Source organism: Pristiophorus japonicus, chromosome 12, assembly GCF_044704955.1.
Source record: "Pristiophorus japonicus isolate sPriJap1 chromosome 12, sPriJap1.hap1, whole genome shotgun sequence".
Classification (NCBI taxonomy): domain Eukaryota; kingdom Metazoa; phylum Chordata; class Chondrichthyes; family Pristiophoridae; genus Pristiophorus; species Pristiophorus japonicus.
This window is the reverse complement of record NC_091988.1, coordinates 91,936,769-91,951,793: the sequence shown is the minus strand read 5'-3', so window position 1 is coordinate 91,951,793 and position 15,025 is coordinate 91,936,769.

Sequence of the window (15,025 nt, the reverse complement as noted above, 5' to 3'; positions counted from 1 at the left end):
TCCAGAGAGCCCCTGTAAATATTGGCACACTCCCAGAGAGCCCCTGTAAATATTGTCACGTTCCCAGGGATCCCCCTGTAACTACTGACACACTCCCAGAGAGCCCCTGTAAATATTGACACACTCCCAGAGAGCCCCTGTAAATATTGACACACTCCCTGGAGCCCCTGTAAAAATTGACACACTCCCAGAGAGCCCCTGTAAGTATTGACACACTCCCAGCGAGCCCCTGTAAATATTGACACACTCCTAGAGAGCCCCTGTAAATACTGACACACTCCTTGAGAGCCCCTGTAAATATTGACACACTCCTAGAGAGCCCCTGTAAATATTGACACAATCCCAGAGAGCCCCTGTAAATACTGACACACTCCTAGAGAGCCCCTGTAAATATTGACACACTCACAGGGTCCACCTCACTTTTGAACTTCTGAAAAACAATGCTATCATTCAAGAGAAAATGTTTTATTCTTTTACACGTACAGAGATAATGTGCCAGTAAATCAACAAATGCAGAGAAGTACAGAAATCTGTTGACTGAGTACCTGTACCAGGAATCTGATGATCTTTGAAAACCGGCGAGGGTCAATTTTATGAACAGAGGGTGAGCCCCCCTCCCCTCCCTCCCCTCCCTCCCAGGAGCACATACTGGGAAATTGCAAGCAAGCCTCCCGTAACTTTCTGATAAGTGCTCCCTACAGGTAGCCTGCCGGGTGGGAGTGCGGGTTCGTTACATCGGCCTTACGGTATAATGCAATGGAACATAGGAGCAGGAGGAGACCATTCAGCTCTTCAAACCTATTCCGCCATTCATTTAGATCATGGCTGATCTGTATCTTAACTCCATCTACCTGCCTTGATTGGGTAACCTGCAATATCCCTGTCGAACTAAAAGCAATGCTTTCCCACTTTGTTCTTACACAGAAAAAAATAGCACATGGAGAAAGGGCAGGAGAGTGGGACTTGCTAAGTGCTCTTGCAGAGAGCCAATATGGGCTTGATGGCCCGAATGACCTCCTTCTGTGCTGTAACCGTTCTGTGATTCAATAATTCTAAGTAGGCCCCTGCGTGAGATTGCTATTGGAACAGATCACCGCAAGATTCATGCCAGAAAAATCAAAGCGCAGTTTAAGCAAAACCCAGGGCATTGCTATGATGACCACTTTTAAGGTAAAAATGATTATGAGAACTGACTGAATACAGAAAGTCTTTATACAACAAAGGAATTTCAATGATTACACTCAGTGCTAGGGGGCAGCAAACACTTTTCTGTTATAGTTGGGCTAAAACAGAAAGCACTACATTGAGGGAGTGCAGTGTATATTGAAAGGCTCGTCTCATCCAGCGTGCCTTTTGATAGCACTGTGGTGCAAATCAGTGTTGTTATTTTGGTTGGCCTGCTACAATAGGCTGTCTAACCCCCACCTCTCAATTTGCATCACAAAGCTGCCAGTTTAGCAAACTGCCTTGCCAATCTTAAAGGGAAAACTCAGCAGCGAATTTAAATTTATTTGAATTGGAGCCTATTTCATGTTAACCTGTCCCTTTAAATAAATTAATGGCGTGCAAACACAGAGGGACAAGCAATTCACAGAATTAAAAACAGAAAATGCTGGAAATCTCAGCAGGTCAGCCAGCATCTGTGGAGAGAAACAGAGTTAACTGTTTCAGAACTGGAAAAGTTTGAGATGTAACAGATTCTTAAGGAAGTCATCATCCTAGGCAGTCCCTCGGAATCGGGGAAGATTTGCTTCCACTCTTAACATGAGTTCTTAGGTGGCTGAACAGTCCAATACGAGAGCCACAGTCTCTGTCACAGGTGGGACAGACAGTCGTTGAGGGAAGGGGTGGGTGGGACTGGTTTGCCGCACGCTCCCTCCGCTGCCTGCGCTTGGTTTCTGCATGCTCTCGGCGATGAGACTCGAGGAGCTCAGCGCCCTCCCGGATGCACTTTCCCTATTTAGGGCGGTCTAAGGAAGTGTTGGGGCACTGAAAGGGGGAGGGCAGGAAAGAACAAAAGGGTAGGCCTGTGATAGGGTGGAAGGATTTACGAGACAAAAGGGATGATGGGCAAAAGTGAGATGGCAATGGCACAAGTTAGGAAACAAAAGATGAGTCTAGATGGGGTGTGAATGGTGGAATCGTCACCAGCTGCCATGGGAAAGAGAGTAAAAAAAGTTTTGTAAAATATGAAAAGGAGGAAAAATAAAAGAAATATGGGCAGAGGTTCTGGTCTGAAATTGTTGAACTCGATGTTGAGTCCCGAAGGCTGTAAAGTGCCTAAACGAAAGATGAGGTGCTGTTCCTCGAGCTTGCATTGAGCTTCATTGGAACAGTGCAGGAGGCCGAGGATGGAGATATCAGCGTGGGAGTGGAGCGGAGAATTAAAGTGACAGGCGACTGGGAGCTCAGGGTCACGCTTATTGACTGAACAGAGGTGTTCCGCAAAGCGATCACCCAATCTGTGTTTGGTCTCCCCAACATCACGAGCAGCAAATACCGAATACTAAATTGAAAGAAGTACAAGTAAATCGCTGTTTCACTTGGAAGGAGTGTTTGGGGCCCTGGACAGTGGGAAGGGAGGAGGTAAAAAAGCAGCTGTTGCATCTCCTGTGCTTGCATGGGAATGAGCCGTGGGTAGGGGAAGGGGTGCTGGGTGTGACTGTGGAATGGACCAGGGTGTCGCGGAGGGAACGGTCCCTTTGGAATGCTGGGAGGGGAGGGGAGGGGAAGATGTGATTGGTGTTGGAGGTGGCGGAAATGGCGGAGGATGATTTGCTGAATGTGGAGGCTGGTGGGGTGAAAGGTGAGGACAAGGGGAACCCTGTCATGGTTCTGGGAGAGAGGGGAAGGGGTGAGAGCAGAGGTGCGGGAAATAGAACGGACACGGTCGAGGGCCATGTTACCCATGGCAGAAGGAAATCCTCAGTTGAGGAAAAAGGAAGATATGTCAGAGACACTAATGTTGTCAGAACAGATGCGACGGAGTCGGAGAAACTGGGAGAATAGAATGGAGTCCTTACAGGAAGCGGGTTCTCAGAATTGCTGTTTTCAGAATCTCACCTCTATACTACTTCAATAATCCACGGGAGTGTTTAGTGATGTACTATGCCGTGGCTCAGTGGTGGCACTCAGGCCTGTGAGCCTAGAAGGTTGTGGATTCAAATCCCACACCTGAGATTTAAGCCCATAATCTCGGCTGGCACTCCAGTACAGTACTGAGGGAATGCTGCACTGTCAGAGATGCGGAGCTGAAATTCGGTAACACACGCATTTGGGGCGCAAAGTCTTAAAAGATTGACCCTTTAGTGCCTGGCGAGATGGCCTGTGGGAAATTGGGACCTTTTCCCTCAGAAATGCAGTGAGGCGGTATCGGAGGTGCTAATGGCCTCAATGGGGCACTATTACCGGGGCTGCACCCAATTTCAGCTGATTTTCATTCACTGATAATGAGGCTGCTGTTCATTCCAGTTCTTAAAGGGGATGTCTTTTCAGGGAGCACCTGGTCATTCTCACCATTCCTTCAGTTGACTAAGCTTCAAGAAAGGTGTGCGATGGCTGCAAGACCTTATGCAAGGGCCACTCGGTTCTGCGACCTGGCATTGGAGACATTTGGGGGCAGTGGAGAGAAGGAGGGAGGTACTGTTCCCTCCATCTGGGAGAAGACCAACTCCACAGGTTTTTAGGGCCATGTGAGTAGAGGTGGCTGTGGAGGTGTCGGGCAGCACGATCGTGGAAAGGATCCCAACACAGTGTCGCAAAAAATTCAACGACCTCACTCGGGTGATCAAGGTGAGTACATGTTTCCACAAATCTTACAAACCAGCCTCTGAGCCTCTGTCTGTGCACAATCTGCAAACCAGCACTTAATCCAGCAGGCAACCACCAACCATCTGTACCTACTCACAATCACATCCTCATTTCATGTCTTGCCTACATTCACAGCTATTCAGCCAGGGCAGTCATATCTTCCACGTGCATAGCTGGACTCTTTTTGACACAGCTTCCTTTCTTTTGCAGGCCAAGATGGCACACAACAGGATGGAGCAGCAGCGGACTGGAGGGGAAAAGCTGAACTGCGCCAGCTGACTGACCTGAAGGAGCGAGTGCTGCGGCTCATTAGCCCGCAGGTGGTGGGCGCCGTGGCCCACGAGCCCACTGGGGGCATCAATGTATCTTTATCCCCTCTTCTCATCCCACTTCCCTGATAAAGCAGAAGGCCTTATCACTTTCCAGCTCCTCATTCTGTCTGCCTTACTTGTTCCATTCCTGCCCCCAGCCCATACCTTAACGTGACTGTTGTGCCATTTATGCTTTCAGGTAATGAGCCAGCAGATGAGCAGCCTGTGCCTGAGCACCCCCCCCCCCCCCCCCACAGCCCCAGGAGAAGAAGAATGGGACGAGGATGAGGGGGGGGGAGGAGGAGAAAGAGCCAAGCACTGCATCACTGCTTCTCTCACCTGCAGGCACCAGCTTAGATACTGGCACTACGCGGTTATTAGATTAGAGTTTAGGACATGGGTATGTACTGGGTGATGCAGCAGGGCCTAGCGGGCTGCAGTAGGGTCAAGGGGAAAGGGTAGCTCGGGAGCCATCTCCCCGGAGTTCCACTGCACAGGACTCAGATGAGGACCCCGATGGGGAGGCGTTCACACAAAGGGTGATGGCCATGCACTCCAATATGACAGGTGCAATGGCAATGGAGCCTGAGAGCTTGCTGCAAGTGGCAATGAGCGTGGAGGAGTCCGCCTTCCACATTGTAGACAGCTCTGCGCACACCATGGAGCTCATCATTGCCAGTGTGCAGGCGATGGTGAACTTCCAGAGTGACCGTGCAGATTCAGCGCTCATGACGTGTGTCATGGGCAATGTGGCAGCTTCCATTCTGAGGTGCGCATCACCCGTGCCATGACAGGAGCCAACGACTGCTGGACGGACCACCACCTAATCCATTCCGTCATCAACATTAATATAGCCCCAAAGCGATGACGGCGACAGAAGCAATACCGCAAAAAAAATCAACACCGAGGCACTCAAAGATCCAGCTAAGAGAACCCTATACAGCCAGCGCCTCGCTGCCAACCTGGCAACTCTTGATAACCCCGAGACACAGAGTGCCCACAGTGCCTGGTCTGCCCTCCAAGCCACCATAACCAGCGAAGAGACGCTTGGTTACTCAACCAGGAAACACCAAGGAAACTCCAGGAGAACAACCAGGAGATCCAGAAGCTAATAAACTGCAAGCGCAGGGCATTTCTGAACTTAAAACAACAACCCAATTCGGGAGCAGCAAAGCAGTTCTACAGATGGCTGAAGGCTGAGGTTCAACAAAAAACCCGTGAACTAAAGAATAGATGGTGGGTGGAGAAAGCACATGAGATTCAGCAGCTGACCGACAGCCATGATGTGCGAGGATTCTTCACCGCAGTCAAGGCCACCTACGACTCAAGTAACCAAGGCCTCACCCCATTGCTGGCCAAGAATGGGGAGACACTCATTAAGGACACTGAGGCAGTCAGGGCCCGCTGGAAGGAGCACTTCGAAGATCTCCTAAACCGAGACTCTGTCTTCAACACGAGTGTCCTCGACTCCATTCCGCAGCATGCTACCCACCACCATCTCAGCAAAACCCCAACCTGCACGAGGTAGAAAAGGCCATCCGTCAGCTCAAGAACAACAAGGTATCAGGAGCAGATAGAATCCCCGCGGAGGTACTAAAGTATGGCGGAGAGGCACTACTGGCTCGAATGCATATGACCTCATCTCTCTCATTTGCCTGGAGATCTCAGAGATGCCATAATCATGACCATCTTTAAAAAAGGGGACAAGCCCGACTGCGACAACTACAGAGGAATCTCCCTGTTGTCGGCCACTGGGAAGGTCATCGCTGGAATCCTCCTCAACCGTCTGCTCCCTGTGGCTGAGGAGCTCCTTCCGGAGTCACAGTGCGGATTCTGTCCACTAAGGGGTACAATGAACATGTTCGTTAGGGCGCGGCAACTGCAAGAGAAATGGTGGGAACAACACCAACCCTTGTACATGGCCTTCTTTGACTTCACAAAGGCCTTTGACACTGTTAACCGTGAGGGACTATGGAGCATCCTCCCCCAAAAGTTTGTCACCATCCTCTGCCTGCTCCACGACGACATGCAAGCCATCATCCTGAACAAGGGATCGACCACAGACCCAATCCTCGTCCGGAACGGGGTCAAGCAGGTCTGCGTCATCACGCCAACCCTCTTCTCAATCTTCCTCGTTGCAATGTTCCAGCTCACGCTCAATAATCTTGTTGTGCGAGGCCCCTTGGGGAAGAGGGACCATAATATGGTAGAATTCTTTATTAAGATGGAGAGTGACACAGTTAATTCAGAGACTAGGGTCCTGAACTTAAGGAAAGGTAACTTCGATGGTATGAGACGTGAATTGGCTAGAATAGACTGGCGAGTGATACTTAAAGGGTTGACAGTGGATAGGCAATGGCAAACATTTAAAGATCACATGGATGAACTTCAACAATTGTACATCCCTGTTTGGAGTAAAAATAAAACGGGGAAGGTGGCTCAACCGTGGCTAACAAGGGAAATTAGGGATAGTGTTAAATCCAAGGAAGAGGCATAAAAAAAAGCAACAAATCTGAGGACTGGGAGAATTTTATAATACAGCAGAGGAGGACACAGGGTTTAATTAGGAGGGGGAAAATAGAGTATGAGAGGAAGCTTGCTGGGAACATAAAAATTGACTGCAAAAGCTTCTATAGATATGTGAAGAGAAAAAGATTAGTGAAGACAAACGTAGGTCCTTTGCAGTCAGATTCAGGTGAATTTATAATGGGGAACAAAGAAATGGTGGACCAGTTAAACAAATACTTTGGTTCTGTCTTCACGAAGGAAGACACAAATAACCTTTTGGAAATACTAGGGGACCGAGGGTCTAGTGAGAAGGAGGAACTGCAGGAAATCCTTATTAGGCGGGAAATTGTGTTAGGAAAATTGATGGGTTTGAAGGCCGATAAATCCCCGGGGCCTGATAGTCTGCATCCCAGAGTACTTAAGGAAGTGGCCATAGAAATAGTGGATGCATTGGTGATCATCTGGATCGGTTCCTATGGACTGGAGGGTAGCTAATGTAACACCACTTTTTAAGAAAGGAGGGAGAGAGAAAATGGGTAATTATAGACCGGTTAGCCTGACATCAGTAGTGGGGAAAATGTTGGAATCAATTATTAAAGATGAAATAGCAGCACATTTGGGAAGCAGTGACGGGATCGGTCCAAGTCATCATGGATTTATGAAAGGGAAATCCTGCTTGACAAATCTTCTAGAATTTTTTGAGGATGTAACTAGTAGAGTGGACAAGGGAGAACCAGTGGATGTGGTATATTTGGACTTTCAAAAGGCTTTTGACAAGGTCCCACACAAGAGATTAGTGTGCAAAATTAAAGCACATGGTATTGGGGGTAATGTACTGATGTGGATAGAGAACTGGTTGGCAGACAGGAAGCAGAGAGTCGGGATAAACAGGTCCTTTTCAGATGGTAGGCAGTGACTAGTGGGGTGCCGCAGGGCTCAATGCTGGGACCCCAGCTATTTACAATATTATTAATGATTTGGATGAAGGAATTGAGTGTAATATCTCCAAGTTTGCAGATGACACTAAGCTGGGTTGCAGTGTGAGCTGTGAGGAGGATGCTAAAAGGCTGCAGGGTGACTTGGACAGGTAAGCTGAGTGGGCAAACGAGTGGTAGATGCAGTATAATGTGGATAAATGTGAGGTTATCCACTTTGGGGGAAAAAATACGAAGGCAGAATATTATCTGAATGGCGGCAGATTAGGAAAAGAGGAGGTGCAACGAGACCTGGGTGTCATGATTCATCATTGAAAGTTGGCATGCAGGTACAGCAGGCAGTGAAGAAGGCAAATGGTATGTTGGCCTTCATAGCTAGGGGATTTGAGTATAGGAGCAGGGAGGTCTTACGCAGTTGTACAGGGCCTTGGTGAGGCCTCACCTGGAATAGTGTGTTTAATTTTGGTCTCCTAATCTGAGGAAGGATGTTTTTGCTATTGAGGGAGTGCAGCGAAGGTTCACCAGACTGATTCCCGGGATGACAGGACTGACATATGAGGAGAGACTGGATCGACTGGGCCTGTATTCACTGGAGTTTAGAAAGATGAGAGGGGATCTCATAGAAACATATAAAATTCTGATGGGACTGGCCAGGTTAGATGCAGGAAGAAGGTTCCCGATGTTGGGAAACTACAGAACCAGGGAACACAGGCTTAGAATAAGAGGTAGGCCATTTAGGACTGAGATGAGTAGAAACTTCTTCACTCAGAGAGTTGTTAATCTGTGGAATTCCCTACCGCAGAGAATTGTTGATGCCAGTTCATTAGATATATTCAAGAGGGAGTTAGATGTGGCCCTTACGGCTAAAGGGATCAAGGGGTATGGAGAGAAAGCAGGAAAGGAGTACTGAGGTGAATGATCAGCCATGATCTTATTGAATGGTGTTGCAGGCTCGAAGGGCCAAATGGTCTACTCCTGCACCTATTTTCTATGTTTCTATGTTTCTATGTAACAAGCTCACCACTGGAGTGGAACTAAACTATAGAACCAGTGAGAACTTGTTCAACCTTTGTCGCCTCCAGGCTAGATCCAAGACCGTCCCATCCTCTGTCGTCGAACTCCAATACGCAGATGATGCTTGCGTTTGCGCACATTCAGAGGCTGAACTCAAGCCATTGTCAACATCTTCACCTTGGGCAACATGGACCACTTTCCATACCTCGGGAACCTACTATCAGCAAGGGCAGACATCGATGACGTGGTCCAACACCGCATCCAATTCGGTCGCCTGAGGATCAGGCCCTCAAATCTGGCACCAAGCTTATGGTCTACAGGGCTGTAGTGATACCCACCCTCCTGTATGGCTCAGAGACGTGGACCATATACAGCAGACACCCCAAATCGCTGGAGAAATACCACCGACGATGTCTCCGCAAGGTCCTGCAAATCCCCTGGGAGGACAGACGCACCAACATCGGTGTCCTCGATCAGGTCAACATCCCCAGCATCGAAGCACTGACCACACTCGACCAGCTCCGTTGGGCGGGCCACATTGTCTGTGTTATGTATTGATGTGTGTATCGTCGTCCTGCGTCCTGGTGGGGGGGGGAAGTGTGATGTTATGTATTGATGTGTGTATCGTCCTGGTACCTTAAATGTAATATAAGCACAATGGTACACCACAGAGGGCGCTGTGGTGGGAAACCTGGAAGTACCTGTAACAGGCAATATAAAAGGCTGACCACCACACCTGAGAGGCACTCTGAGTTCCAGGACCCCGAGGTCCGTGCTCTCTGCCCCGGGCAGAGCCATGTTCTGCAGTTTTGTCCATGGTGGGCGCTATCCTGTGGACAGTGCCTGCCGGGCTTGAGACTGTGTGGATTACTTGCTTGGTGCTGCAAGTCGAGGTCATATGTGCCCGGCTGATGGCGATGGCCTTTGTCAGAGTGACTTTGGGTTCCGTGACTAACAGCTTGTGAAGGAGGCCCTCATGGCTAATCCCCATAACAAAAACGTCCCGTTAAGCCTTGTCAAGGTGTGCGCCAAAATCATACGGCGCCGCGAGTCTCCTAAGGTCCGCAGCATATTTGGTGATATCCTGGCCCTCGGGTCTGCAGTGATGGTAAAATTTGTATCTGGCCGTGAGGATGCTCTCCTTCGGTTTCAACTGACCACGAATGAGTTCAGTCAGCTCCTCGTATGACTTGTCCCTGGCGCTCCCAGGTGCCAGCAAATCCCTGACGAGACAGTAAACCTCATCTGCACAACTGGAGAGCAATATCGCCTTACGCTTATCTCTCATTGCGTCCGTGTCCTCCGTTAGGTCGTTTGCTGTGAACTAGTACTCGAGCCTTTCCGTAAAGGCCTCCTGCTGAGTCCGCTGACGGGGGCCAATCAAGCAGCACCATGCTGGCGTTGTGGAGGAAGCCATGAGACTCACCGGTGCAGGTTTGCGGAGTACACGTGCAATACCTGCCACATTAAAGGCCACCTTCAGCGTATGTGTAAAAGAAATCAGACTCACCATGTGGCTGAGGAGATGGGGGATGATCCACTGTTCAGCGAGGAGCAGGTAGAAGAAGATGAGGTGCTTGGACTGTATACGTACACCGACGACTCGCCCCCAGTGATAAGGGAAGTAAAAATCAACGGAGTCCCTGTGAGTATGGAAGTGGACACGGGCTCGGGTCCATCGTTGATGAGTTGGAGAACTTTTGATAAACTGTGGATTAACCCAGCTGCACGACCCAAGCTAGTCCTGGTCACGGCGAAGCTGCGTACCTACACCAGGGAACTGATACCTGTTCTCGGCAGAGCGATGGTGCAGGTATCCCACCGGGACGAGATGCACGGTTTACCTTTGTGGGTCGTTGCAGGCAATGGACCAACACTCCTCGGCCGGAGGTGGATGGGGACGGTCCGTGGGAGCTGGGAAGACTTCACCACTCTGCAGGCTGCTGCTCCCCGGGGTGCTGCTGTGCCCCGGGTCCCTAGAGAGCAATGCCGACTGAGCTGGAGCTGCAGGCCCAATCCCCCCACAGGCAAGCCCCAGCCCCGGACCTCACACCGAGATCCTGCAACCTCAGCCCCCACAGGCAAGCAGCCCTGCAGAGAGGGGCCTAGTGGGGGGGGAGTGAGCCAGTGGGATGCTGCGGGTGGGGTGCGAGGGATCCAGGATGGCCGGCGGATCGGAGGGGCCCACGCAGAGGGAGAGTCGGGCGGCAGCAGCAGCTGGAGGTCGGCGGCCACGGCAGCTGCAGGGGAGGCGGCAAGTGCGGCCGCTGGAGAGGCCACGGAGTCCGCAGGGGAGGCGGCTACGGAGGCCGCGGGGGGAGGCGCCAAGTGCGGCCGCTGGAGAGGCCACGGAGGCCGCAGGGGAGGCGGCTACGGAGGCCGCGGGGGGAGGCGCCAAGTGCGGCTGCTGGAGAGGCCACGGAGGCCGCAGGGGAGGTGGCTATGGTGGCCACCGGAGAAGCGACAACGACGGCCGCAGGAGAGGCGCAAGTCAGGTGGCAGCGGAGGGGAGCGGAGGCTGCGACGGCGGAGGGCATCCGGAGCGACGGAGAACAAGATGGCGCGCCCAAGGAGAAGCCTCGTGGAATCCTCCTGCATCAAAGATGGCGCCTTAAAAAGGAAATGCACCCGGGAGTCTTAAAAGGGCCTTACCATGTGGTGGTCCCCACAAAGGACTTCTGTAAGGCAGAACGGTCTAAAATGAGCTATGTTAATGTGAGATGGCGGATTTATAATAAGAATTAATATTTTAATGCTGAATGGCCACTGCATTTGTGTAAAATAATGGATATGAAGTACAATTAATGATAAGAGCTAACAAGAAACTCAGGGATCCGTTACCAGTCAATAACTAGTTAATGTACCAGATAACATGGACCATACTAACGCGCTGTCTATGCCTACCTGCCTTCCGTTGGACAAACAAGGTCGAGATCCCCGGCAATGGCTTCGGGACTAGGGGGGGGAGGGAAGTGAGATGTTATGTATTGATGTGTGTAACGTCCTGGTACCTTAAATGTAATATAGCACAATGGTACACCACAGAGAGCGCTGTGGTGGGAAACCTGGAAGTACCTGCAACAGGCAATATAAAAGGCTGACCACCACGCCTGAGAGGCACTCTGAGGTTGTTCAATAAAGAACGAAGATCACAGCAGTTAGATTAACACCTGATCGTGTGGAGTCAGTGATTTGCATGCTACATACACCACATTCTGCATGCCCGACACAAGAGTCCCAAAGCAAGCACTCTACTTGGAACTCCGACATAGCAAGCGAGCCCCAGGTGGGCAGAGGAAACATTTCAAGGACACCCTCAATGCCTCTTTGATAAAGTGCAACATCCGCACTGACACCTGGGAATCCCTGGCCAAAGACCGCCCTAAGTGGAGGAAGAGCATCCGGGAGGGCGCTGAGCTCCTCGAATCTCATCGCTGAGAGCATGCAGAAATCAAGCGCAGGCAATGGAAGGAGCATGCGGCAAACCAGACTCTCCACCCACCCTTTCCTTAAACCACTGTCTGTCCCACCTGTGACAGAGACTGTAATTCCCGTATTGGACTGTACAGTCACCTGAGAACTCACTTTTGGAGTGCAAGCAAGTCTTGCTCGATTTCGAGGTACTGCCTATGATGATGATGGCAGCTTCCATTGTGGCACAGGCAGAAGTAACGCAACACCTTGGTGCTGCAATAGAGTAAATGGTTGGTGGCATGGATGCTCAGAATGCTCTCATGCAATCTCAGCTTGATGCCACGCAATGTCTTGGTGATGTCATGCAGTCACAGCTGCATGCCACACAAGCCCTGACTGCTGCCATCGCCGCTGGATGCACCACAGTCGACCGGGGATCTCACGGTGTCACAGCAGCCCAGCAACCTGTGCTCCAGCGGATTGGGGGGGATGCTGAAGTGCTGCCCCGGGGGAGTGGCACTGGGTCAGTGGAGCAGGAACCTGCTGTCCTCTCTCAGGATGACATCATTCCTGATCCTACCATTGCACTTGTCGATGTCAGTCATCCAGCCAGCCCAGACTGCCGCCGCCCAGCCTGAGGTGGTGTAGTCTACAGCCAGGCCTTCCAGGCCCAGAGCTGATCAAGAGCATCCTGCAACGCCATCTGTAGTCTCTGGCCCTGACACGCAGCAGCCTTCCACCAGCTGTGCTGCAGCCACAAGGGAGACACTGCGGAGAATTTGTAGAATAGATAATCGACAAAGGGGCTATAATGAAATGCACGAGGGTGATAATTAAATACAGAGTTATAGATTTTATCATTGTTTCATAAATGGTGATTGTAATGTTTAATGTTTGCTGTTGTCTCTCATTTCAGTGTTGGGGATTTGGTATGAAAGGGCAAATTGATGTGGTGATGGTGACATGCACAAGAACCAGGCAGTGGGATGGTAATCAGTGGAAATGAGCTCTGATGAACCAGTCACTTGCAAGATCACGATGGACTCACTGCCTGCTCCGTCGCGGCTGTTACTTCTCGTGGTCCTCCTCCTACTCCTCCTGCTCCTCCTGGGTTTCCTCCCGGTGGTGCGGCTATGCCTGGAGGCAATGGCTGTGTCCTCATGATGGTCAGGTTGTGCAGCATGCAGCAGATGATGATGAATAGGGACACCCGCTCAGGCGAGTACTGCAGGACTCCTCCTGAGCGGTCAAGGCAGCGGAACCATTGCTTCAGCACTCCGATGGTCTGCTCAATAATGTTCCTGGTGGCGGCATGGCTCTTATTGTACGAGTGTTGGGCAGGAGTGGTGGGGTTGCAGAGGGGAATCTTGAGCTAGGTGCATAGCGGACAGCCCTTGTCTCTGAGCAGCCAGCCACTGGAACAGCTGATGCAGGATGAAGGCATCATGGCTGGTCATTATTCTGCGTGTGTGGTCGCACACCAACTGGACATTGTGAGTGGAAGCCTTTGCCATTGTGGAAGATCTTAGGATTGTGATGCAGTGCCCTCAAAGTGACGTGGATGTAGTCAATGGCACCCTGCACCATGGGGAAGCCAGCTTTCCTGACAATTCCACATGCACGCTTGTGCTGCATCTCTCTGGTCATGAGAAAGGAAATGTAGTCCCTTCTCCTTCTGTACAGAGCATCTGTGACCTCACGAATGGAGCAATGAGTAGCAAACTGAGAGAGTCTCCTGTTGCTCCTTGGTAAGATCTATTGGTGTAGAAATTGAGAGCAATTGTGACCTTGACTGCCACTGAGAGAGCTGTCTTCACCCTGGTCTGAGGCTCGAGGCTGGTTGCAGGAGATGGCAGAGCACCACTGATTTCAGACCAATGTTGGTATAAATATGTTTTTATTGAACATAACCTTGTTGCACATTGTCTCAGATAGCTGGACCGTTACACACTGGTGATTCCTTAACATGAAAGAGTTAAATACAACTTAACTTCAATAAACCTAAACCTTAACTGGCACCAAGATGATGGGCACATTGATGTCTGAGCTGCACACACACAGCACTGTATCAGCGTTGTCACTCACATCAATGTTTTTTCAGGCAAATTGTTCAGCTATCAGCTCCTTATGTGAGAGTCTTGCAGCTATGTAGCCACCATGGGCCCTTTCCTGCGGTCTGGAGGGAGTTGTGGGTATCGTTGCATAGCCAGCCTGATTGTCTGGCCCGATGTCAGCGTCCAGCCCCTCATTGTCCTCTTCCTCTCTCTCCTGAGGTGGAGCATCAGTCCCTTCTGGCAATTCTTGTCCCCTCCTGATAGCCAGGTTGTGCAGCATGGAGCACACGACCACGAATTTACCTACTTGCTCAGGGTCTCCTCCTGAGTGGTCCAGACATCTGAAGTGCTGCTTAAGCACAGTTATTGTTTTCTGGACCACATTGCGTGTGGCTCTGTTGCTCCGGTTGTATCGCTTCTCAGCCTCGGTGTGGGTTTCACACAGGGGGATCATCAGCCAGGTGGCTAGGCCATATTGGTTATCACCAAGCATTCAGCATTGTCCTTGTGGTTGACTCTTAAAGATGTCAGAGACAGCGCACTCATGCAGGATGTGAGACTCATCGAAGGTACCTGGACATTTGACATTCACTTCCATTATGATCTGGTTGTGGTCGACAACTAGTTGGACCTTCAGGGAGTGAAATCCTTTTGTGTTACGAAAACGCTCCAGGTCCTGAGAATGTGGCCGCATGGCGATGTGAGTGCACTGTATAGCTCCTTGCACCCTGGGGAGCAATGCAGTAGAATGCTTCAGTCCTGTCAGTCTGAGCCTCCGTGTTCATGGGGAAGCTGATAAAGTCCATCCTTCTCACATACAGGGCCTCCGTGACCTGTCTAATGCAGCGATGGGTGGCATGGTGAGACAGAGGGCAAACCTCGACTGTGGAGGCCCGAAAGTAACCGGACGCGTAGAAAGACACTGCCGCGGTGACCTTGACCTCGACCGACACTGATGTCCTGATGGCAGGCTGGATGT